General features: G+C 43.0%; 1 protein-coding gene across 7 annotated transcripts in view; it reads right to left on the reverse strand.

Annotated features, from left to right (window-relative positions):
* Positions 1-23099, reverse strand: part of LOC112969108 — a 32447-nt gene extending 9348 nt beyond the window's left edge. Inside the window, exons 1-5 of one of the 7 annotated variants that reach the window (XR_003254568.1) lie at positions 22768-23099; positions 18202-19173; positions 11132-11244; positions 8144-8195; positions 14-3802 (exon numbers count right to left, since the gene is read on the reverse strand). The gene's annotated coding sequence lies outside the window, so the exon portion shown is untranslated. The other 6 variants (XR_003254570.1, XR_003254573.1, XR_003254571.1 and 3 more) reach the window with 6 other exon arrangements.
* Positions 23100-23109: the final 10 nt, after the last annotated feature.

The raw sequence follows: 23109 nt of genomic DNA on the forward strand, positions 1-23109 counted from the left end.
AAATAAGACTTACGTTAAGTACTTGAAGTGAGATTTTTGTCTCTGTCTCCAAGGGGCCAACTCTGGCACTCGTTTGCCTAGATAAGCTGTAGCACCTCAGGCTGTTGCCCTACACGTGGCTCAATTCTTGTAGGTGTCTCCAGGACTCATGTGAAAGCTCCTCTGGAGATAGTTTAGGCTTGTCTTCCTCAGTTACTGCTGCAGGCAATCCTACCCTGGTAGATCCAGTTTGGGGTTTTGGAACCTTTTCTCTACTGCTTTGAGCCTTTTTCTGAGCAACTTGAGGCTGGATTGAGAGTGAGATGCTCTATCTTAGTGTAAACTACATTCAAATGCTCTTTTTCTGTTAATTTGGGATTTTTATTGTTAAAAATCTGCCTTCACTATCAGCCAGTTAGCTCTGTGGTTAGTTGTTACAGGTTTTGAACATCTTAGAAAATCTGATGTAAGAATGAAAAAAAGCCGGTCTCATGTGCCTACTAAAATAAGGTTTTGGAAACATTCTTAATATTTAAAATTGTGATCTGTGCAAAATGTTTGTTCTCTTTGCACTTTAAATCAGAGAAATGGACTTGTAAATGCTTCTGTTCAGATCTGCTTTGGGTTCAGCTGGGCCATGGTTCTGGTTCAAGCCAATGATAACATTTTAACTGCCTGGGCGACCCTGAATAAACCTGGAAATAGTTGCTGCCTTCTCCTGGTGCATTCCTGTCTGCACACATGCTGAAGCATGTGCACACATGTAACTACTGAAAATGTGCAGATGCATGGCTGAGGGGATGCTTCTGTTGATGGGTACCGATAGGACTCTGCTGGCAGCATGGGCCTGCTGCTTGGTACAGAAAGGGCAATGGAACCTGCCCTGGCACATGGGAAGAGGCTGGTTAAAATTCCCTTTAGGCAGGCACCAAAGTCCCTGCGCTGATGGGTCAGGAGGGTCTGAGGGGCACTGCAGCACCCCTGATGCTGGTGCCCATGTGCTGCCCGTAGTGGTGCTGCGAAGGGGAGAGCATGGCTGCAACATGACACTTCTCTGCAGTCACTAGTGGCAGATGGTCAAGCAGTTCTTTCTGACAGACAAGCAAAAGTATTTTACAGTTTGGGCTTAAGAAAATTTTTTAAAATGTTGGTTAAGGAGAGGTTTAATTTTGGAGCTATTTCTCCTTTCTTCTCCAAGTGTTTTTCYACCCTCTATATCTTTACTGGAAATCTCCCCATTTGTGCCAAAGAGAGGGATTGCTGTGTGGAATGTCAAGCTGTGACCACTCCGCTCCAATATCTTGTTTGCAGCAGTAGCAATATCCTGTGTTTGAGAAGAGCAACCAGAAAACTTCTTTATGTCATGTTCAGGATTCACACAAGTTTATGAAGCATAAGGCTGCACTCTCTCTAAAAGCTACATTCCTGTTACTCATGTAAGCTTTGGATCCTTCTCTAAACTGCTGTAAGATTTTTTTTTTTTTTTTTTTCCCCCCCCTAGCATCCTGAAGCAGTGAGATTGCCTCTAGGGTCTGATTGGACTTTTTGCTGAAAAAAAATGTTCCTTTGCATGCTTTGTTGCCTTTTTTCCTTCTCTGAGATACTTCAAAAATAGATGCAGCCAAATCTGCCTTTGCAATTTTATCTAATATACATTTCTCTCACTTCCCTCTGATTTGTTTCCTCTCAGAGACAAACAATACCAAATGTCCATCTCGTCATGTAAGAGTGCTGCTGGTCTTGTGATACTTAATCTTTCTTTCGTTGTTCTGCAACCTCATTTTTGAAGTAGGAGCACAGGTTTGCAGAGGCTCAGCTTCCCTGAAGCCCTGAGTTTCACATTTCCTGTTGGTTGGTTTTGGACCTTGAAGACTCTAGCATATAGACACTATGGGTACATGGATCTAGGAGGAAGTAAGGCTGTATCTGTTCTGGGTCAGAGACCATAGTGAGAATCTCAGTGAGGTTGCCATAGTGCCAAATAACAGGTCATATATTTTCCATTATACCCATTTCTGTTCCTGCTTCAGCTACATTCCAGCGTCAGCTGCCCCAGTAACACCCACACCCCTATTTGAGCTGGGCAGCATCCTGTGAGATGTCAAAGTCATTGAAACTTTTCCACCCCATGTGCATTATTTTGTATATGTCAGCACTAAAGGTTTTTTTGTTGCCTTGTATTCAGGAAACGGAATGCCTTGCTACTGTTTGGTGCCTATGGCCAGGAAGGCTACTTGTGCTAAATGTTTTGTAGGAACAGAACCTGGGCTCCCCTCACCCAGCATTTCCTGGTCGTTGTGGAAATAGTCCATTTGCCTACTTTCATTCTGTTCATCTTAATGTCGTAGGTGAACAGCTGGTGACAGAAACAAGCCAACTAACTCAAATCCCTAGGATGAGCATTGCTCTGAGCACAGTACTTTTGCTGCTCCTTGGGTGGCAATGTGACTGGAAACAACCCCATCAAGGTCACAGCTCCTCATCAAACTCTGCTTTCCTTCGCTTCTGTGTCTTTCACACTAGTCAAGAATCTATATGGCTTTTATTTTCATAACAGAAGGTAGATTGAGCTTAATGGTGTTGACATATTAAATACCATTCCCTGTATTCGGATACAAATTCAGTGGCATCACAGCCTCTCTGTGGATTTCCCTAGGGTTGAATACATCATTTTTCTGAAGGTTCTGCCGAAACACAGCACAGCGCCTCTTAACAAAGGGCATGAAGTGACAGATAAGGTGGGGGCCTCCATGCCCCTGCAAAATGGAAGAAATTTCCAACCTTTGGGTTAGGGCAGTACTTGCATTTTCCTTTCCGTCTGCTGAGAAGGACTTGCAGTTTCTAGTGCGAGAGTGGAGGGAGGATAGAGCAGATGGAGGATGCAGGCCACTTGCTCCCTCTCCAGCCTTCTGCATTCTCCGCATATTTGTAAAACAACTTTTGTTTTAAATTGAATTGAATTCTAAGAGTGCCATTAAAATACAGAAATGCTTCTCACTGACCTATTACTCTGCATTCATGTTGGTAAAATTTTGGATGAGTTTCTATAGTCCTCCCGCCAGTTCTTTGTCAGGGTGAAGGGTTTAGTTGGCTCTGTTAATCCACTCTCTAGCTGAAATTGTTCATTTAAATCGTTATAAAAATCCACTCTTTTCCAATGAGAAACCTATATTCCCAGATTCAAGTACTGCTGCCAGTGCAAAGATTTCAAATTCTTTGAGTGCAATCAAACACTGTCAGTCCAAAGCCAAATTACAAACACTTGTCCACAATTCCCCTTACTCAGCTTTAAGCTAATTTTTCCAGCAGGCAACAACAGCCATAAAAGTATATGAAAAGATTATTAGAAGAGCTTAAGAAATGGTTGATCAATTCCTTCAAAAGCTGTAATATAATTCTACCACATCCTCCTATTGCAAAAAGCAAAAACTTCAATTCCATGACTTAATATAATTTTAGATTAATAGAGATCAAAGCCACTGAAAGATGAAGCACATAACAAAAGATCAAGTGATTGTTTAAGCTAAAGTTAACTGAACCAGGAAAAGTAAGCTGCCATGAAGTAAAAGCTTTCTTTGTATCTTCTGTTCTTTTACAATTGGTTGAGCCAAAAGTACTTGCATAACTGGTTTATTCTACTTACAGCAATAGATAATTTTCAGGTCATAAAATGAAATGCTGGTTGGTTGAGTTTTTTTCTTGCAGACTTGTTAAGAACATTGTTCACATCAGGTCTTCCTTATAGCTGATGTATAAAGTACTCAACAATATTTCCCCAGTAGAGTCAAGATTCAAACACTCTGCAAACAACTAACAAAGTTAGCTGGGGGGAAAGAAAATCAGGTTTGTTGAAAACACAGGCAGAAGACCAGTCTCCTCCAGTTGTGGTGATCTCATAAAAAGTAAAATTTYGGAGGGCAATGGAGAGAGGAACAATGACTGTCCAGCAAAATTACAATCTGAATGGGTTACCATTTTCAGTGCTTAGATAGGATGGCAGTGATTGCTATAGAAACTCCTGAGAGTGAGACAGAGAGGTTTTCCAGCATTGGAAATTGTGAATTGAAAAGGTTAGACTGGGTGCAAAGCCCATTCAGTGAGGCAGCTGCCAGTTGAGCCTGTTTGCCAAGTAAATTGTAGGAAATGCTGATTAAAATGTCCACTGAACGCACCAGGCAAATTAAATTTCAGTCACAGCCGCCTGGGCAGTTTTGGTGGAAGATGGCTCCAGTGTGTGGTGCACCTGTGCTCACTCTCCCCCCGTGGCCTCTCCTGTGGGCACTTGTCCTGTGGTTACAGGTACTGCAATGTTGCTGCAGCTGCGGGAGTCTAAGAATATAGGTGAAATGAAGTTTGTAGAGAAAGGTTGTATCAGCTGGCCTAATAATGGATGTCTGGGGGAAAAAAAAAAACAGACATATTTCCAGGTGCCTAAGGTTGTTGGGGGAGCAGTGTACCTTCCAATGCTGGTTTCACCATCCCTGCCCAGGGCACGAGCTCAGCACATAAGGGCTGCCATGTTCACCCCTCTCTGACTAGTAGTAACTGCAGCTCCTGCACTGCTGGGACTGGCAGACACATTTTKTCTTTCCCATCACTCCCCACCTCCACGTGCTTTCTCTCTTCGAACCCATTGCTTGCCAGTCCCTTCCCCTGAGAAACCTGTGATGGACAGCTGAAACTATCCCTTTGGAGCAGAATGACTGGCTATACAGGCAACTGGCAGAGAGGGCTAAACCCACTGGAGGTCTCCATGCATGGGGCTTCCGCTTCACCACCTCTCCAGAAGCTTAGACAAGTCTCTGAAATCTCCATTGCAGCCCATCAGGCCATGGCTTTGATGCATAGCTGCCTGCATTTGCAACTCTGTTGATGTCTTTCCTTCAGAGGCTGGTCTTACTTATCTCCATTCCCCTGTTCTTTTCATCTGTGCTGAGGGAGGGTTTAACATCTTTTCAGGCTCTGCATTGGCCTTGGAAAAATAAATTGTCACCCTTCTGGCACCAAGCTGGTAGAGATTATTCCAATAATTCACTCCACACTGATCCCCTGAAGGACCTATGGTATTACTATGCCTTATTGCTGTCATTGCTTCATTTCCTCCTTTCTCCCGTCTCTCTTCAGCCTCCTTTGATTTAACTGCCGGCAGTCAGCCAGAATAGTATCAAGCAAGTAAACTTAGACACATACAGTACTCTGACACAGTAACACAGCCATCTCCCTTGTATGCTACAAGTTGCGTACAGCCAGTGTGCCAGCTCAGGCAACAAAGCATTCAACTTGCACCCTTTACAACAACTCAGCTTAAGACAGTTGCTTTTTCAGTCATGCTTAAGACAAAAAAAAAAAAAAAAAAAAAAAAAAAAAAAAAGTTTGCAAATCAATAGAATCTACTATCTACCTATATTGCAATTTCCAAAGGTACTGGTCCTTCATAGACTACCCTTGGAAAAATGTTTGCCTCTAAGTACAAAAAAATATATGGCATGTGTTAATAGAAGCAATCAATCAATCAGATTTGTCTTGCAGCATAAGGATGGACAATGTAACAGATCGTAGCTTATTAAATCCATAAAATATTTATTTCATGGCATTTTTTTCTGCAGAAAAAATGATGCACTTTTGTAATAAAAGTTATTGACATTTTGGTCTGATTGTGATTCTATTCATTTGCAATTTCTAAATACATAGTTATTCTTTAAAAATCATACTGACTTTCTCCTCTGCCATCAAAGCATCTCAAGATTGATCTCTCTTCGCTGAAGATAATCTCTGTCATTGTCTACTTAGGCTCTTTTGTATGCATTGATTATTTAATTTACCAACGGCTAATGCCTAGCCAACCTGTTTCAGTTGTATATATATTTATATATGTGTGTGTGTGTGTGTGTGTGTATATTTATGTATACACACATACTCTAGGACCTATTAATGGATTTTGCTGTCCTTGTGGACTATAAATGCTCCCATAGTCATAAGTTAAGGCTTGGTTAATGGACTCCAATCTGCCAAAACTTGAACAATTTAGGAAATTTGTTATTGACATAATGAAGAAATTATCTGAGTGCATCACAGCAACCCATACTTGAGGACACCTCTGTCTGCTAAGGTTGACCCTAATAATTAACAGCCTTACCCAGTGCACCRGAGGTGCTTTACAAGGCACAAGGCTGAAGGTTAAACAGCTTCTATGCCTCATACGTGCTCATTACATTAGTATGGTTGTCATCGTTTTCCTGAAGCCATAGTGGCTTGTTAATTGATTGCTCTCATTTTACAGTCTTTCCAGGGATCCCCCACACCATTACAAAGCTTTGCCCTTGTTCTTGCCAGATTGCCTTTTCCCATTCAGTCTGAGACCTAGTGTGCCAGACAGGTCACAGTCCTCTCCAGACTGAAGGGGGAGACCTGCCTGCACGCAGCCGTCCTTCTGCTTGTCCTCAGTCAGCTGTACAGCACTGCTCTGGCAGCTTCTGTTCCTCTTTTTCCATCCCCTCCACCTCCACCTCAGCTCTTTCTTCTGTGAAAATCAAACACTTGGTAACCAGCTGCCTCCTGTTTAACCACAAGCCATTGCACTTTAGTATCTAGGCAGCCTGACGGTGCCCATCCATTAGGTTCCAGAGTTTATTTAACTTAAAAGTTTTCCAAAATGACAAAGTGATGATGAATCAAAGGCTAGGCATCATAGGTGAGTTGGAATGCAAAAGCAACAAGGTTTGCAAGGGGAGAATGACCAACTAATAAACCAACCGCTAAAGCTGGAAAAGAACAGAAGAGTTTTCTGGTCTGAGAACACCTTTGCCAGGTCATTTGGAGCTGAAGCCACTGTAGCTATTAATGACATGCTCATGCCTATGTCCCTAGCGAGAAATGACCTGCAGGTGCCTCATCCCTTGGATTTAAATCCTCCAGTGTACCTGGACACTTGGTTTCAGTGAAAGGTAGGTCCCTACACAGGAGGCGCTGGGCTTTAGCACCTACTGTCTTTTAAACAGGAAGATGATTGAGTTCATGCATCTTGTGTAAAATAGTGTAAGCAGAGCCTAAAAGCAGGAGGAAGTGGGCTTCAGTGGAGCTTCCCCTTTCTTGGCTTAAAACCAGAAGAAAGATCATCTCTTCTCATTGCCTTTGCTTCACAGCACTTCCCTGTCCATGTTCATGCAAAGGGTATATGCAAACACCTATATGTGCTATTGCTTGTGGGAAGATTTTTCTGTTTCTCTAGGGCTGAGATGCACATAATTCACTGAAGGGAAAGCATAGAGAAAGAGTCAGGATTTCTGGCTACCTCTCCTCTAACTTTGGTACATTACCATCACTGACAACAGATAAGGAATCACAAGTTCAGTGCTGTATTTTAAATGAGTTTAGGTAATACTGTCCATAATCTAGACAAATGCGGAACTCAGGCTAAAACTGGATAAGTAGTAAACTAACACGTAAGTCTGAAATCTGCAAATAGAAAGCTAGTCCCTAATCATGTTTTGCAGGAATACTTGGGCTGTGTACGAGGGCTACGGAGGCCAAACTCATCAAATGCCATCATCTAGCTCCACCATGCGTTGGGATCTCTCCTCTTGCCATAGGGGAGAGAATTTTTTTTCTCATCCCTTCCTGTGCCAACTTGCAAACAATAGCAATGCTCTCTTTTAAGTGTTACATGTTTTGATAACACCACACAGGCAATTTCACATAAATCACACTTGTTATTTGTGTGGCTCCTTAGCACTTCCAATCAAAATGCATTCCCTGTTTTCCTCTCATCTTCTCTAGAGCATGCATATTCTGGTGTCTCTTGTGGTAAGAAATTAGCAAGCTGGGGCTATGAAATTCCAGTTTTGCACAAATTTCTTGGGATACTTGTCCTTAGAATAAAGGAAGGAGACATCTGGACAATTCATGACCCCTACAAATCTTGCAACAGAAAATTCTGTTGCTTTCACTCCACCAAATTTTGGAGCCCAGCTCACTCATAGTTGCACCTATCAGGATATCCTTTGTTGCCTCCAAAGACTTCAACATAAGTCCAGGTGCCTAGGAGAGACTGACCAATCTGCCCTTCTGCCTTTTCACTGCAGTCATTGCACCACATCCACCAACTCAGTAGCTGTCACATTTTGAAGAGAAAAGAGTTAAAACCTCAAGGAATATGTCAACTTACCGGTTGTGTTACTGTCTGAGAACTCTTCCAGCTTCTAATGCTAAGTTCACGTCTGCAAAAGAATCAGACCACTGTCAGTAAGCTTAGTGTATGGCCACTTACAAAGTTAAAGGTTTCTCAGCAAACTTTCCAAAGTATGGGCAATGGAGCTGGGGTTTCGTTTTGGCCCTATGTAGAATTACAAAGCTCTAGATAGCATTGGTAAAGTTAAACTAGCAGGACAAATGATAGCTGAAGGGTGCTGGAGCATGAAGCAGTGGCCCCCACTGACTTAAACCTGACATCCAAGCAGATAATTCAGAAAATGTAAGCCAAGGTACTTGCCCTTGTTCTCCCCCTTTTTGGTGCAAAACTTATTTTGAAGTTATTTCTGATTTCACAGAACTATTTCTTATTCAAAGTTTGGTGTCTTTAAAAAAAGAAAGGATTTGACTAGCATGTTCTTGACTAGAACAACGATAAACAAATTACAGAAAAGGAGTTTTACTGAATATGTTGTATGATTATGTTCAAGTCAGAATAGAATTCAAAAATCTTAAAATAACAGAAAAAGAGGAAATCTTTGTTATTTATAGTCATTTTTGAAAGGACTAAAAATGAGATTTTTCTTTTAGAGAGGTTCTTCCACTCTCCTTTTCCTGAATTACTGGAGGGTTTCTGATAACACAGCAAAGGACATGACTGATGTCTTTGACAAGTGATTAACTTCCATCTGAGAGGTGGATCCCAGTGCAATGAGTACTCTCTTCTTGAAGTCTGCTCTGTGTTTATGATAGCAAAAGCACAGCTGGCATTTGGAGCAGCAAGAGGCAAGCCTCAGTTCCAAACTTCAGACAAAGATTCAGAAGTTGGGACATCCAAACTGCTTCCAGGCGATACGTAGCAGAGCTCAGAAATGTCTATCTGGATTTCTGTCCATACAAGACAGCCAAGGCTCTCACTTCACCATTTCAGTCATTCATCACCTCTAACAAAAAATTGGTTTGATAAGCTTTCATTCAGGAGAATGTGGCTGTTAATTTCTGACACTCCCTGTGGTGGATTTTTAAGCCTTACTGAATGACACCTGGTACATTTTAGACAATTCAGCATATCCTTTCCAGTGTCGGAGGGAGGTACTGGGGCTCTGATAATATGTCCACTTCCTGTTTAGTTAGTTATTTATCCCTGGTGATAAAGGGGATTGGGCACACCAGGAGAGTGCATAAGGCTTTCTCCTACTCTTATTTCTAGACCTATTTTAGATTTTAAAACTGCTTTGAAAAGTTAAAAAAAAAAAGTTAGATGAATAGGCATACTGCGTTATGCTCTGAGCTGTCAAGACTCAATTGGAGTTTGCCTGCAAGTATGATTAAGACCACAAGATGGCATGATCGGTTCATGGCATACAGGACACAAATATTGCTGATTTGAAACAAACTGGGAAGTGGGAAGGGATTCGCTTTGCTTCTGTCACATGCAATTGTGCAAGTTAACCCTGGCAGCCTAACCCAGCCTCTGGCCATCTAACAGCCGTTACTGTAAAAGATTTTATCTTTTTCCTAAGAAGTTGATTCCCAAGAAGTAGATGAAATATGCTCAGACCTTCACCTCGCCATCAGACTGAAAACAAAGGAAAATAAATACACCATATTAGCTTGGACAGATAGAGAGATTTCTTTTAGAAAATAAATGCTGCAAAAAATGTAGACTCCAGATATCCTTGCTCTGGCATGGGTTTACAACATTAAGTGCCTCTGCAGTCCCCTTTGGCAGCAGATTGGGTGTATGCCACAACTGCCAGGACTTTGCTGGACAACTTAGCTCAGCATAAGCAGCCTCGATTAGACCAGGACCTGCTGCAGGAAGAAACCCAGCTACAAACAAAACAGTGCTAAAGGTGGGCAGGGTAGGAAAGAGGAAACCAGTCGACTACAACTCTTACAGAGCTAAATCAACTAGAGGCGTGCATGTGATGGGATGCACTGCAGGGGCTATTTCCCTCCTCCTCCATTTGCAGCATCTAAGTCCATAGCTGGCTGTAGGCAGGAGCAACAAGTGCGATCACACCAGGCAGTTCTGGTGCACCCTGTATCTGGCGACAGAAAGCAGTCAGGTGGGGCAATCACAAGAACTGGGGGGCAGAGGGTTGGCAGGGGGCTGTGGGGAGGCAGAGGGGCTGTGGCTCCTTGTGCAGGACTGGGATGACTTGCCCTTTACAGTGACACAGAAGATTTATACACATCCGGTCAATTTTCTTTTTTGGGGCGGTTTTGGAAAGCGAGGATTTCCTTGGAAGGAGGGCTGCCTTATATTCAGGTAAATATGGTATTTCCCATGGCTTGATCGTAATCCAGCCTTTCCTCCATGGCCAGATCCTGCCTTGTGATTGCTGCTCATGTGATGGCTCCAGCAATATCCTCACCACCACACAGGATCTCCTGATGTGGGATACTAGGCGTGCACGCTCCTAAGCAAAGGGAGGTTCTCACTGCTACACAGGGTCGTGTGAAGCAGAAGAGTAAAGAAAAATGACTGTTTATTTTTGGAATCTTGACTCTTAACCCTGAGAACCCTTTGCAAACTTTTTAGTTGTCCTATTTGCCCTTCTTCTCAGATAGGTAAATAGTATTTTTCCTACAGCACAAACAGGGAAGCTTACATTACTAGTTGGCTTGACTAAAGGCACAGGAGGTGTGAACATCAGCACCAGGATTAGAATTCARCAGTTATTTCCTTCTCTTCTAGGCTTGTTTTCAAGCCATACAAGCTCAGCAAACCACACAGTCAGCAAAACAGAGGGCTCAGCAATTAAATATGTATCAATCTGTCCATCCAATCAACCACATAAAGCCATGGGCTTAACAGACTTCATAGTACCATCTTCATCTGGTGCTTTTAAGAATAAGATAAACAACAGGCTTCTGACACAGAATACATTTGTATTTTCAAAGCTATCATTGCAAGGAAAAGAACCAGAGATGAGGGTAGTAACTGATCTCGTTATACCTGGCCTAGAAATTTCAGCATTTCCCCAAACGAGGCTTTCCACACACCTATGGCTGCCCTGACTTGCTTGAAGAATAAGGCTGGGACTTTGTCCATCTCATGCTGTTAGCCTGCTGGAAGAGAAAATCTGGAATTTGTAGAAGGAATAAGAAAAAAAAAGCTCTAGCGATGGTTTTGGTTACTTGTGTGGAGCAATTGATGTGCTTTACAATACCACATTAAGAGATCAGTTCAGCTTTTCAGAGTCATCACAGTGCTTTCACTTTAGAGTCCTCACTGCTGTTGGTGTGACTAACTTCCCAAACCGGCTACAAAAGTCTCAGCCAAGGTTTTGTTCTGGCTCTGATAATATGCTCTGAATAAAGCCCACCAAGGCATTGCTCATGGGGCTGTGGGACAAGCCAAATCACAGGGAAATGCTAATTCCAGCAGACAGATACAGCAGGGGGGCAGACAACAAGTAAAGGGAACAAATCCATGGAGAAGYGAACTGGAGAACTGGTGAGATGAGTGAACAGGGAGTGTTAAGCAATGAAACAGATACAAACCAGATCTGGAGAGAGTGGAAAAAAAGCAACTCTATCTGAGAAAGCAGAGCATGTACTGCATGTACTAACACAGGGAGAATGACCATGAAAAACTGGCAGCTGTCTCTACCTTTGCATATATACGTCAATAGATTTGTAGGTCCCTGTGTTGTAACCAGCCTCTGCTGAGAGGAAAAGTCTGGGAGAGAAGCCAGGGTTGGGTTTAACAGGGAGAGGGGACCTTGAGGTGGGTGGGTGGGAGGTGATGAGCAAAACTGGGCCCAGCTCTGATGGGGTGGCAATCATGGTGACCATTCCTCTGCCTAAGGAGCTGAGCTAGACAGCTGCAAGATCCCTTATCCATCACTGCCACCAGATCTCCCTGAAGGATTGCTCCCATTCCTGGCTGGCCCTCACTTCTGACCAAGCCAACATCTAACTGCACATTAGCACACTGGTGCACAAAGGTATGTAATCACTGCTAACTCTACTGAGCTTGGATCTGAGGGAGGAAGCATCCAAGGGGAGAACTAGCCCCCTGCCAGCCTCCTCCACTCCCCAGGCCCTAGTCCAGGCTGAAGCAGGCTGGGGGAAGGGGGGGGACAGACACAGTGCTCAGAGGTGGCTCTTGATACAATTACAAAACAAGAGCATGCACACTTTGGCCTTTGCATTGGCATAGGCATCCACCCCTGTAGCTTCATCATGCCTCATGGTTGCTGGCATGTTGCCTGGCAGCGTCTGCCTTGGAGGAGCTGGACATGACAGCAACAGGTAGGCCCACAAAAGGGTTTGGAAAGTCCGGGACTTCTGCACAGCTGCCTCACAACTTTCCAGGCAGGCATATCCCCATCTGGATCTCTGTCTCCCAGTCTACTCCCTTTGACACACGTTGGCACTATGCTGGCTTGGAGCTGGGAGGTCTCCTCCACCCTGGGGCACAGCAGGTTGGGTGTGTGGAGACGTTGCTGCTCCTCCATGTGGGCATCTTTTGGCAAGTCCCTGCTTATAGAGCTGGTGAGTAGTGCTATCYGTTCCCAGGCTTTTATTTATTTATGGGATTCTCAATGCACATGCAAGTGGCTTTATGAGAAAGTGAAAATTGCCCAGCTGTAAGGACAGTTGTGATGACAAGGAGCTGTCTCTATCTCAGTGGGGAAATCTCTTAATGCACTCAATCTTCTCCTTCATTTGCTGGGATCCTGACATTGTTCTCAAGAATCAAGACACCAGAAATGGATTTGGAGTTGATGCAGCCTCATTTCTTCCCCACTGGTACAAGCCAGTGCCCTCCTAGCTGGGGAAGTTTGGCATTTGAACAAGCCTGAAGCTACTCTGAGGTCTAGAGCACTCCTAGGATTTGGCTTATGGGGGACTCCTCCAAAAAAACCCAATGGATGCTGTGCCTCTGTAAAAAGAGCTGGTCCTTGCCTGGGCTTTCTGTGATAGAGCTTCAGGAAGCTCCCCAGTCCTGTTCTGCCATCCCTTCAACACCAGTCTCTCCACTCCTTTCACTCCCTTGTGATTTGACTTGCCAGCAGTCCTGCCTGTTGCCTGTAACCCAAGGTAACTGCACCCTCTCCAAAGCAATGGTGAAGAAGGTACCAAAGGAGATGAGTCAACCTCTCTATTTAACATTACCTGTATCCTTGTTGTTTTTAATGCAAGCAGCAATTAATCGGGTTGACTTGGCTGTGTGTTTTTCCTTCCACACTCATATTCTCTGCTGACAAGTTCAAGCAGCTCCTTGTGTAGCCCAGTTTTCGCCCTTCTGAGGCATCCAACTCTGCCTGTACAGAGTGCAAGAGGGATTTGATGGGCCAGGAGCTTGAAAGCTCAGTGTTGTGTGATATTAAAGACCCTTTTGGGCTGTATCCAACAATCCTCAAGCTCTTAAAAATTCTAAATTTAAGTGGGAAATAACATACATGAAAATGGTATGCATTGGTCCCTCTGTGGCTTGCTTACAGGAGGAAGTGCTGTTGAGGCTTTTTTAAGTCATAAACTACTGTAATCACACACTTGGAAGGGGACCACTTAAGGAAGGACTTCTACTGGTAAACTTTGCTCCTATAAAGAACTGCTGGAAAAGAAGTCTGGTAATATGTAGAAAAATGCTCCACATTTCAAAAACAAGAAGGATGATCAGTCCAGCAAGAATGAAGAAGAAACAAGGGAAAAAAAAAAAAAAATCAGCTCCCGTCAAGCATGCCAGAGCATAATGCTCTCTGCAGATCTCTTCTCAGAACACTCCAACCCTACGAAAGAACCTGCAACCAATGGATACTAAAGTGTATAAAGGAGCAAAAATGTAACAAGTCAATTAACTTCAGTGGAACTAACTTTTCTGGAAAATCAATTGGATTGCCAGGGTAACCAGATCACAGAAGCACACAGGACACAACACACAGAAGGATACAGAGGTTTGCAGAAAAGTTGTATGGGCATGACAAAATTAAATGAAACTAGATGTCCTAGAAAACAGTTTTCACTTTCATCATGTCTCTCGGCTGGATTCCATGGCATCACAGAAATATTTCTACAAGAATTGATTATTTCTCACATTCTGGGCCCTGGAGAGCTTCCCACGCCACTCAGAATAGGTAGGTCTTTTTGAGTGCTGGACTAGAGGTGAGATCTAAGCCAGCTGGACAAAGCTACCATCCTTCAATTATGCATTACTAGGCATGTGACTGAACCCTGTGATCAACAAGCTGAAAGGAAATGGAGTAAAAGGACTAGCCACTTATTTTACCCACATTTAGCAGCAGGATGTGCATAGAAAAGTAAAAGCAGATAAACCAAGAAAAGAAGAAGGGACAGAAACACAGAAAGCTAAATCTGAGCCAGACAGCAGGGAGAAAAGGTGCATATTTTCCTGATGCTGAGAATAACCTTCATACAAAGCGAAGTCAAAAGCAGCATCTCCCCAGAGTCTGAAGAAGTTTCAGATTCATGGGTTCAATTCAGCCTAAAACACAGGTCACTCAGTTCCAAAACTGAATGTTCCCTACAGGTTGGGAATATTTTGGGCTAGCTCCTGCCTGGGTTCGTTTTCAGCTGCAGTTTTGGCAAATAAGAATAGTCATTGCAGGACTTCACCCAGTGCTCTAAGCAATTTCCTTCTCTCTAGTCACAGCCTTATTCTCCTCACATCCACTGTCCCTTCCCAGATTGGAACCCTTTGCTCATGCAGATACTCTTACTGCTTTCCAGAGGCATACGGGCCTCTGATTTTTGACAGCTGCATGGAAAAATGCATGCATTTCCTTTAAAAAAAGTTAAGAACATTCCTTGCTCTTAAAAAGGGTTTTCACATCAAAATAAGCATGAGGCTCTCACCTAGTATTTGGAGATCTTAGTTCAAATCCCTGCTCTGCGTTATTCTTAAAAGAATTTGATCACTGACTTCCCATGTCCCAGACATAGACTCTATGCACCAAGTTATTGGCTGGCGGGTATTGACCAGAAGCATATCTCTCTATATCCCTCCCTCCATTTGCCTTGTTGCATCTCTGACTTTGTACAAAATTACTCTTCGGAGCAGGGAGAAGCCAGCAGACTGTACTTAGAACTTGAGAGAACAGCAGATTCTTACATCATCCCAAGCAGATGGGGTGGAAGTAGGAAAGGACTGTAAGCTTAGAAACTGGGACCCCGGAAAAGACGAGTAGTGAGAGTTTGTTGTTTTCCATCCCCAACTGGTTTTCCAGGAGAGAAGTCCTCTGTGTCTTTTAAATGAGATTAGAGTGCTTTCCTAGCTACAGATTGCAGGAAAAGGTACTTTGCAAAGACACTTTTGTGTGTTCCTGTCAGTAGCTGTAGTATCTAGATATTTATACTTAAGGATGAAAGGCAGTTCATCAAAAATTTCCTGACAAACTCTCATCTAAACAGCACATCACTGACATACCCATCCCATGTGAAGTCTTTAGAAGGGAGAGGGGGCTCATTTTTGTCACATTATTAAAAACAAATGGTCCCAGAACTTGYAGAAGTAAGCCTCTGAGGTCTTCTGTACCAGAGACTATCAATGCAGTACAGTATTTTAAGCCTGGTGATAAAGGAAACGTAAGGAAATGGGTACTAGGGAAACTAGGAGGCTTGGAGAACAGGCAAGTCCAAAGCTCAAGAAGATGAAATAACAATAAATGAAAAGAAACCGCTTATCCAAGCTACCATGTGAGCTGCTGAGCATCACAGCTTYTTACTCACAGTCTAGTCAGACGAAAGACACTGACACCAATGGGCACAGAGGGTTTGTGGACTGGAGAGAAATCATTGTTGAAAATACATAATAAAGCGCTGAGCAGGTGAAAGATACAGTCCTCTTAGAAACAGAAGGCACATTAGTGTGCCGGTGATGGGGCTGTCATTTCAATTCTTCCCTTCCACTTTCTGCTAAGTGCTATTTTTCTCAGTCTCCTAGAGGTTAAGGATAGATAGGAATTATTAGATCTTCTGTAGGTCCTCTGGGAACTGTTAGTCAGACCTCTTGTATGCCACAGTCCTCAAACCTTATCTGCTTATCTCAGACTTGACTGCAGTGTCACTCATGCTTTTAACTGCAGTTAGAGCACATCCATCAGAAATATGTCCTGCCTTGGCTTGGACACATCCAAAGATGGAAAATGTGCCAACCACCCTAATAGCTTGTTATAGTGATTAATCACCTTCATTCTAAAAAATCTGCCCAGTTTCTCATATGAATTTATCTGGTTTCAACTTTCTGCTACGCATTCCCATAATTTACTAGATTAAAGAGCCTTTCAGTACCCAATATTTTTCTCCCAATGAAGTTTCTTAGCCATCGTAATCAACTCCTTGCTCAGTCTTTTTTGATAAGCTATAGAGTGAGAGCTTCAAGTCTCTCATTGTAAAGCATTTTCTTCAGGCTCTGAATCATTTTATGATCACCGCTGATCTTTCTGACATCAATTTAAAACACACAAGCTACTCCAGTGCTGGTCTCACTAATACAGTATATGCTCATATCCAGTTGCTCTTAAAATCTATTCAAAGTCATATGCAGATGCAAGTGACCTTCCTACTGGATGGCAATTGGAGCAACTGAAAAACAGCCATCAGTCACATTCACTGATGCTGACATTTCAGCAGGTGAAGAGAAAGTATGACAAGGCTGTTTCCCTGCTTGTTCTCTGTGATGCAGTTTAATATTGGAAAGTAACACTGTCCCTTTGTAGAGAACCACTCTGAGAACAAATTGCCTGAGGCACACCCAGACCACATCTACATGAGCATATTAGCAAACTGGCACACAGCAGCCATGTCCAGACTATTAAACTCTCTTACCCTTCAAAGTGGAGTGGCTGCATCCAAACTTTTGCATCCATGCCTGAGAACTGTTTGGGAAAGTGCTAGTAGCTTGGACCAAAACTGTGCCAGAGACCATTTAGCAACTTCACAGGGGAACTGAACTGAGTTCCAGTGCTTGGGAGCACTCCCTGTAGCTGCCTGATTTACTGAACTAAATGGTGCCTTAACACAAAGCCAGCCCCCAAGAAGGAAGAGCAATGAAACGATTCCCCCATTTTCTTCCTCTAAACCCTKTTTTCTGACAAGTTTGCAGGTTTCAGATCAGACTAGGGCATCCTTCTCCTAGCACAGTGATGGTCTAAGGGCTGATGCTGGCACTACAGAGGCAAGATTTCCATTTCAGCAGAGCCTCCAGCAGGTGTATCAAGCTTCTCAACACAGCCTGGTTTGTCACAGCAAGAGAAAGTAGAGTTGGTGGAAATGCCTTATGTTTAAAGGAAACGAGAGTTTTTTCAAAGTAGAGACCATAGGGAGAGACACTTTGCAACATCACACCACTGCTTCAGCAGCAGAAGGCTGTGAAGCCAGAGTTGCTTCCTGCAGTTCTTTCTCTTACAAAACTGCCATTCACAGCAATGACATTTTTGCATAAGCTCAGAGAGAAGAGCTTGGGTCTGAGCTCTTGCATCATCATACAGCTGAGATCAAATGCAGGTGTGGCTGGCCAGGCTTGCCAACCTATCATAGGCTGATGCATTAACCCTCGGGGGTCTCTGAGCTAGCCATTCTGCATCAAATATCTGCCTCAGCACTGGTATCCAGAGCTTTCACATAGTAGGCCTCTCCTACTGTCATGAAACTCAAAGGGCCACTTATCAGAGTCAAAAAAGCAGTAGCCCAAGTATCTAAGTAGTACAAAGCTGGAGGTATTTCAGGTCCCTTTCAGGCAGCTGAGCAGTTGAAATATCCAGGCTGTGCCTATATTCCACTTTTTTCTACATTACTAGGGTTCTCAAATCAGGAGGGTGAGGAAGGAGTGATTTGGAGAAAAGATATCCCCCTGCACACATCTCAACAGAATGGAAAAAAATAAAGAAAAATACTCAGTTGTTACTATTTTGTAAGATGGATTTTGTCTAGAACAATAGAAACTTCTTCCTTTCCCACAGAATTTTTCCCTTTCTTATATTCTGTCACTAGCAGAAAATGCTGAATCACAAACCTGGAGCATTAAAAAAAAATTCAAATGCAGAAGAAATATCTTACATCATTTCATGCTTCCTGATTTGCTCTCTGGTGCCACGTTCCTCATTTTCAGGCTGTTTTAAAGGTCAGTTTCACAGAACAAATCCTGACATCAGAAATGGGAAATAAGCTGCCTCATCTCTCCAGGATCTTTTCTCAGATGATTGATCCCAACGTCCCTGCAAGTAGAACAGTCCCCATGACTACTTCTGCAACAGAAAAGCAAGATATTATTTTTCCTTTCCATTCTCCAAGTTAATATGCACCACCATCATAGCCACATTTCATAAGCTGGGGGCTACTTCAACAGTGTAATGTTATTGCCATCTGTGGGCAAGTAATAGTGTCACACTTAAAAATTAAAGTAGAAATGCATACCTAAATTGACAACTACCCTCAGGAAAGTTTTAAAGGACTTCAAAGAGGATTTTATTTAAGATTTTCCAAAAAACTAAGATACAGGATCTTGATAAAAGTTAATCACAGACAGCAATTAYTTTTATTGGCATTTGTCTTAATTCTAATTACATATTCATTCAACTGGCTTCATTTTGTCTGAGCAATTTTAATTTGATGCTACAGTTTGAGAATGCTGGAGAGGTCACATTAAACATGTCCACCCAGAAAAGTATTTTATTTTTTAACAAGAGATTCCAACTCATTTGAAATGTCTACTATTAGTTATCAATTTTTTAAAGAATGATGGAAGACAATATTGACAAAGGAGCTTCAGCACTACAGTAAAGTTGAAGATTAATTTACTTGCTTAATAAACTTAACTCTTCTAAAAATATAAAAGACCAACCTTAATGTAAGAACCAGTCTAATACTTTACCAATTATAAATGACAAATATATACTGCCAAAATAGTTTGATTTAAATATAAAAGTTACTACAAACTCTTTTTAGCTCGCTTATGCCTTTAAGAAAGAACCTGGCTCTTCTTCAGTAATCATGTGGATCATGTTCATACAAAAGAGTTTTTATCAGTATCTGTAAAAAACAAAAAACAAAACTGAAGCTCCCACTCACTGAAAGACTCTACAGATGACATTTAAAAGAAAGCACAACAATATGACAAGATGAAAAATGTGTTTTATGTTAAATTATAACTAAGACAGGCAGTTATACTGCTCTCACTTTCATGATAAATGCACAAAGAATGCCTCCCATGCCTGCAGAACTCTTTGCCAGGTGGCACAAACCATGCATGGTTAACTTGTTAGACCCAACCTCTTGTCCTTGATCCCTGCAGAATCAGTGAAAGGAAAATGTTCAGGCCCTGAGAGCAAAGATTGCCCCATAGCTTGTCAGTCAGCAACAAAAAATTGGCTAAGGCATCAGACCTATCTCAGCCCTTTGCACAAGGAAGGTCACTGTAATACTGAACCTCAAGGGAAGAGTTGTAGAAGTCATATGAAAAGGACTGAAGCAAAAAAAAAGCCCTCTTCCAATGAAGTCAGAACAAAACAATTTGGATAGGATTTCTGGAAGAAGGAGACAGAGGTGTTTGTGAATAAGCACAAGAATAGGCACTTCCAGTTACCGCAGAATTATAAACAAAAGTACTTTTGTGCACTCCCGGATTACTAGCTCTTATTTTCTCTTACAGTCATGTGCTTATGTGGGCCTATACTGTCTGAAAACATAATTCATTAAGACGTTTTAAATTGCAACCAAGTACCGTACTGTTAATACTGACTTTGTTTCAACTTTCCTGTTACTTAGTATAATTTGTTTCCTAACTGTATCTCTCACAAGACCAAATCCCCAGTGAATACTTTAAAAGATTTTCTTGATATGCACCCTATGTTTCCAAAGCATTTCAGATTTATGGGCTGCCCCCATTGTCGTTGTTTCATTGGTTCAGGGACATACCCTTCTTTTCAGCAGACTGAAACAAGCAGTAATCTGAAACAGATTTGGTGACCCTATAGCATTAAATCATGCTTCGTGGTGCTTTACTCCTGCTCCAAAAGACTTTATGCATTAGCAGGTACATAAAATTGCACCAGAGACTGAATGCATACTGAAAAGTAATAAATGATTCCATATGGCCTTAATTTTTCAAAGCAGTGCACCACTGTTTTAAAGCAATAGTGCTTAATTTTCCAATTAGGAGATTTTAAATAAATCTTGTAACCCATGGATATGGAAACACTCTCACTTCAGGTATTCTTCCCAGCTGAGAGATTTGGGTGCACCAACAATTTTCACAGTCAAACGGTGTCCTTGGTTAGCTAGCTAGCAAGGGTACAATTAACCAAGGCAATTAATTTCTTCCTTTTATTCAAAAAAGCTCGTGACATTACTACTGCAGACACAGGTCACAAAGCCTCTACAAGCAAACTGAATAAGCATACGTTACTCTTTAAGCTTCTTGAACATCTGTCAGACCTCGGCTACAGTTCCACCCCAACTTTCCATATTACTTCCAAGGAAAAAAAAATCTATTGCAACAGAACAAGGCTCTGCCTAGATATATTTTAAGCTTAATATGCCTATTATGAAAAGTAGCTACTGTATTTAGAAACAGCAGCCTCTTCAGCAGATCATTTCTCAGTGTGTATTCAATTATGCGTGCTCACTTAAACAATATAGAAAAAAAAGTCACATTTTACTCTTTTACTGTCATTGGCCCTCCACAGGTAAAACAGCAGTGAATGACTTAAAATGTGCATCTCTAGTGCAAAGGTTTGCTAAACTGAAGGAAGCGATTGTGCAGGGCAGGTGAGGATGCATATGAAAGAAAGAATTCAACTTTTCAAATTCCAGAAGGAGTATGCAGGACAGTTAGCTATAATTGAATGCCCCAAGCCCATTTAAGTGACACTCACATAAGCCACAAGGAATGTAGGCCTTTAATACTGTTACCAAATCGGTGACAATACCACAAGCAAGACTCAGGCAGAACTGAGGCATTAAAGTTCAAAACTGCACTCCCAAAAGCTTCTGCTCAACTGATGCCTAATCCTGGAGGCTCTGGAGTCCTATTTTTAGACTGTCAACATCTCAAGATACAGGACATTCTGCTTTTGGCATTCCCAGAGTCGCCCTGAGTTGGGCAACTCTTTGCCTTTCTCCCCCCTCGGCCCAATTCTGGAATTTGGAGTTTAGCCACGTTTCTATGCAAGATGAGACCCACAGCCCTGTCTCCGCAGTCCTCGGAGAACATCCAACACATGCCAGCAGGCCCCAGCTCCTTGCAAAATGCTGCTGTGATCACTCTCCCAAGACAGGACAGTAGATAGGAAGCACCCAGCACTATCCCATAGCTCACTGCAGCATTTCTCAGACACTCAGAAAATGTGACCCTCTTTCCAATCCTCTGACTTGATGCAACTCCTGAGTCAGCAGCCACTCAGTTCCTCCAGGGTGGGAGAGAGAGAACCAGCTGCAAGTGCTTATCATCAACTTCCCCACTATGCTCTGAGCTGCTGACTGGTTTTGCTTAACACTTCACCAGCCCCTTTGAAGCCTTTCTCAACTCCCCAGGGGGGACTTCCTTCCCTCTACATGCCTTGCAGTGCCCCACACTAGGAGATCTAAGGTTAACCGCCCCCCTTCTGCCTGATGGGGTTCAGATGCCTCTCCCTGACCTTCCTGAAGAGCATCTTACTGACCAGAAGATAGGCTAACCTAACACGCACTCCATTTTCAACCAGCCTGTTGGACTTGTACTGCTGCCTGGGGGTGAGGGTGGGGATGCAGGATCCATGGGAGCATTCAAGGAGAGGCCATGACCTAGCAATAACAACACTGCTACAGGGAAGGGAGAGGAACAACCTTGGATTTCAGTCCCCTTTTCCAGCACTGCTTCTGCACTGAACAGTGAGAGGACAAAACCCAAAGCTCTGGGAAAAGGGCCAAAACCCGCATCTCCAGCTCCCTCCTATGCAAGTGCTCTGATCGCTGGGGATACATAATGGGGGGCATCTGGACTTCCTCCTCCAGTGGCCATGTGCAAGAGAAAATAATACAGCCTTTCTCAGTTCCTTCAAAGAATGGATGCAGGCACCTGCTCTCAAAAGAAGAGGCCAGGCTGTAAATCCCAGCCAGAGAAAGATCCTCTCCTGCAATCCAAATTCTCTTCAACTGATCCCCGATTCAGGCCTCCACTATACAAGCATGTCCTGTATTTGGAGGCACAGGGAAGCAGGACCGTGAAAGGCAGTTATTTTAGGGCTGTGCTGTAAAAGCACTGCTATAACAAATCAGGCATCCAGGTTACATCTCTCTGCACAGCACCATGCAGATACGACAGCCACCTCAGGGATATTTTTTGTCCCATGAAGACAACCAACACTGCCACAATCTCAGAGGCATAACATTTCCAGGCCTCCCTAGCAGTGCCCTAACCCTAGGCACTTAGCACACTGGATCCTACTGCAAAACATGTCACTAGTCCATTGCATCTCTTACAGACCTCCGTTGCCTCATGCAGGGCAGTAAATTCCCCTCCAGAGGTAGCCTTCAGTTAAACATTGAGACAACTGAAATGGGAAAACCTAGAGATGATTTTGTGTAATCTTCAATACAGCAGAAGTTGCTTGCCAGCAATAATTTTTAGTGTAAGCATCATCATACCTTAGAAAATGATTTTTTTTTTTCTCCAGACACACTCATCACCAGTCAGGTTCAATGCAGTATTTTAAACACGCATTCAGCTTTCCCACGTTTGCACTTTAAATTAAGAGACTGAGTCATTTAGGCAGGAGTTTACAGGGCTCACCGCGCCGAGCAACCGTGAGCCGCTTCTCCGCCCGATGAACACGCACCGTGCCAGGCAACCGGGAGCCAGGGCCTCGGTCCCGGCTACTTACTCCGACACTTGCCCAGGGCCAGAGGCTGACAAGAGAGCGACGCAGCAGGCCCGGCCTAACGCGCCCTGCCGGCCCCCGCCTCACGGGGACGCGAGCCTCCCCCCGG

This window comes from Apteryx rowi, unplaced genomic scaffold (genome assembly GCF_003343035.1).
Source record: "Apteryx rowi isolate R43461 unplaced genomic scaffold, aptRow1 scaffold_334, whole genome shotgun sequence".
In the NCBI taxonomy this organism is placed as follows: domain Eukaryota; kingdom Metazoa; phylum Chordata; class Aves; order Apterygiformes; family Apterygidae; genus Apteryx; species Apteryx rowi.